This window comes from Petromyzon marinus, chromosome 37 (assembly GCF_048934315.1).
Source record: "Petromyzon marinus isolate PM22_M1 ecotype Great Lakes invasive population chromosome 37, UKy_Petmar_22M1.pri1.0, whole genome shotgun sequence".
NCBI lineage: Eukaryota > Metazoa > Chordata > Hyperoartia > Petromyzontiformes > Petromyzontidae > Petromyzon > Petromyzon marinus.
In genome coordinates this window covers 1635712-1639075 of record NC_133703.1, presented here as the reverse complement: position 1 = coordinate 1639075, position 3364 = coordinate 1635712, and positions in this window count along the sequence as shown.

Below are 3364 nucleotides of genomic sequence, written 5' to 3'. Positions count from 1 at the left end.
TGTCCCAGTAGGTTAACAGATGTCCCAGTAGGTTAACAGATATCCCCATAGTTTCACAGATGTCCCAATAGTTTCACAGATGTCCCAATAGGTTCACATATGTCCCACTAGTGTCACAGATCACCCAGTCGTTTCACAGATGCCCCAATAGTTTCACATATGTCCCATTAGTTTCACAGATGTCCCCATAGTTTTACAGATTTCCCAATAATTTAACAGATGTACCAGTAGTTTAACAGATGTCCCAATAGTTTAACAGATGTCCCAGATGTTTCACAGATGTCTCAATAGTTTCACAGATGTCCCAATAGATTCCCATATGTCCCAGTAGTTTTACAGATGTCTCAGTAGATTCACAGATGTCCCAATAGTTCAACAGATGTCCCAGTAGTTTAACAGATGTCCCAGTAGTTGCACAGATGTCCCAGTAGGTTAACAGATGTCCCAGTAGGTTAACAGATATCCCCATAGTTTCACAGACGTCCCAATAGTTTCACAGATGTCCCAATAGGTTCACATATGTCCCAGTAGTTTCACAGATGCCCCAATAGTTTCACATATGTCCCATTAGTTTCACAGATGTCCCCATAGTTTCACAGATGTCCCAATAATTTCACAGATGTACCAGTAGTTTCACAGATGTCCCAATAGTTTCACAGATGTCCCAATAGTTTCACAGATGTCCCAGAAGTTTTACAGATATTCCAGTAGGTTAACAGATGTCCCCATAGTTTCACAGATGTCCCAATAGTTTCACAGATGTCCCAATAGTTTCACAGATGTCCCAATAAGTTCACATATGTCCCAATAAGTTCACATATGTCCCACTAGTGTCACAGATCACCCAGTCGTTTCACAGATGCCCCAATAGTTTCACATATGTCCCATTAGTTTCACAGATGTCCCCATAGTTTTACAGATGTCCTAATAGTTTCACATATGTCCCATTAGTTTCACAGATGTCCCCATAGCTTCACAGATGTCCCAATAGTTTCACAGATGTCCCAATAGTTTCACAGATGTCCCAATAAGTTCACATATGTCCCAGTAGTTTCACAGATCACCCAGTCGTTTCACAGATGCCCCAATAGTTTCACATATGTCCCATTAGTTTCACAGATGTCCCCATAGTTTCACAGATGTCCCAATAATTTCACAGATGTAACAGTAGTTTCACAGATGTCCCAATAGTTTCACAGATGTCCCAATAGTTTCACAGATGTCCCAGGAGTTTTACAGATATTCCAGTAAGTTAACAGATGTCCCCATAGTTTCACAGATGTCCCAATAGTTTCAAAGATGTCCCAGTAGTTTTACAGATGTCCCAGTAGTTTCACAGATGATCCCAGTAGTTTCACAGATGCCCCAATAGTTTCACATATGTCCCATTAGTTGCACAATGTCCCCATAGTTTCACAGATGTCCCAATAGTTTCACAGATGTCCCAATAGTTTCACAGATGTCCCAATAAGTTCACATATGTCCCACTAGTGTCACAGATCACCCAGTCGTTTCACAGATGCCCCAATAGTTTCACATATGTCCCATTAGTTTCACAGATGTCCCCATAGTTTTACAGATGTCCCAATAATTTAACAGATGTACCAGTAGTTTCACAGATGTCCCAATAGTTTCACATATGTCCCATTAGTTTCACAGATGTCCCCATAGTTTCACAGATGTCCCAATAGTTTCACAGATGTCCCAATAGTTTCACAGATGTCCCAATAAGTTCACATATGTCCCAGTAGTTTCACAGATCACCCAGTCGTTTCACAGATGCCCCAATAGTTTCACATATGTCCCATTAGTTTCACAGATGTCCCCATAGTTTCACAGATGTCCCAATAATTTAACAGATGTATCAGTAGTTTCACAGATGTCCCAATAGTTTAACAGATGTCCCAAATAGGTTCACAGATGTCCCAATAGTTTCACAGATGTCCCAGTTGTTTCACAGATGTCTCAATAGTTTCACAGATGTCCCAATAGTTTCACAGATGTCCCAATAGATTCACATATGTCCCAGTAGTTTTACAGATGTCCCAGTAGATTCACAGATGTCCCAATAGTTCAACAGATGTCCCAGTAGTTTAACAGATGTCCCAGTAGTTTCACAGATGTCCCAGTAGGTTAACAGATGTCCCCATAGTTTCACAGATGTCCCAAAAGTTTCACAGATGTCCCAATAGGTTCACATATGTCCCAGTAGTTTCACAGATGCCCCAATAGTTTCACATATGTCCCATTAGTTTCACAGATGTCCCCATAGTTTCACAGATGTCCCAATAATTTCACAGATGTACCAGTAGTTTCACAGATGTCCCAATAGTTTAACAGATGTCCCAAATACTTTCACAGATGTCCCAATAGATTCACAGATGTCCCAATAGTTTCACAGATTTCCCAATAGTTTCACAGATGTCCCAATAGTTTCACAGATGTCCCAGAAGTTTTACAGATATTCCAGTAGGTTAACAGATGTCCCCATAGTTTCACAGATGTCCCAATAGTTTCAAAGATGTCCCAGTAGTTTTACAGATGTCCCACTAGTTTCACAGATGATCCCAGTAGTTTCACAGATGCCCCAATAGTTTCACATATGTCCCATTAGTTTCACAGATGTCCCCATAGTTTCACAGATGTCCCAATAGTTTCACAGATGTCCCAATAGTTTCACAGATGTCCCAATAAGTTCACATATGTCCCAGTAGTTTCACAGATCACCCAGTCGTTTCACAGATGCCCCAATAGTTTCACATATGTCCCATTAGTTTCACAGATGTCCCCATAGTTTCACAGATGTCCCAATAATTTAACAGATGTACCAGTAGTTTCACAGATGTCCCAATACTTTAACAGATGTCCCAAATAGTTTCACAGATGTCCCAATAGTTTCACAGATGTCCCAGAAGTTTAACAGATGTCCCAATAGTTTAACAGATGTCCCAGTTGTTTCACAGATGTCTCAATAGTTTCACAGATGTCCCAATAGTTTCACAGATGTCCCAATAGGTTCACATATGTCCCAGTAGTTTTACAGATGTCCCAGTAGATTCACAGATGTCCCAATAGTTCAACAGATGTCCCAGCAGATTAACAGATGTCCCAATAGTTTCACAGATGTCCCAGTAGGTTAACAGATGTCCCCATAGTTTCACAGATGTCCCAATAGTTTCACAGATGTCCCAGTAGTTTTACAGATATCCCAGTAGGTTAACAGATGTCCCCATAGTTTCACAGATGTACCAGTAGTTTCACAGATGTCCCAATAGTTTCACAGATGTCCCAATAGTTTCACACATTTCCCAATAGTTTCACATATGTCCCAGTAGTTTTACAGATGTCCCAATAGTTTCACAGA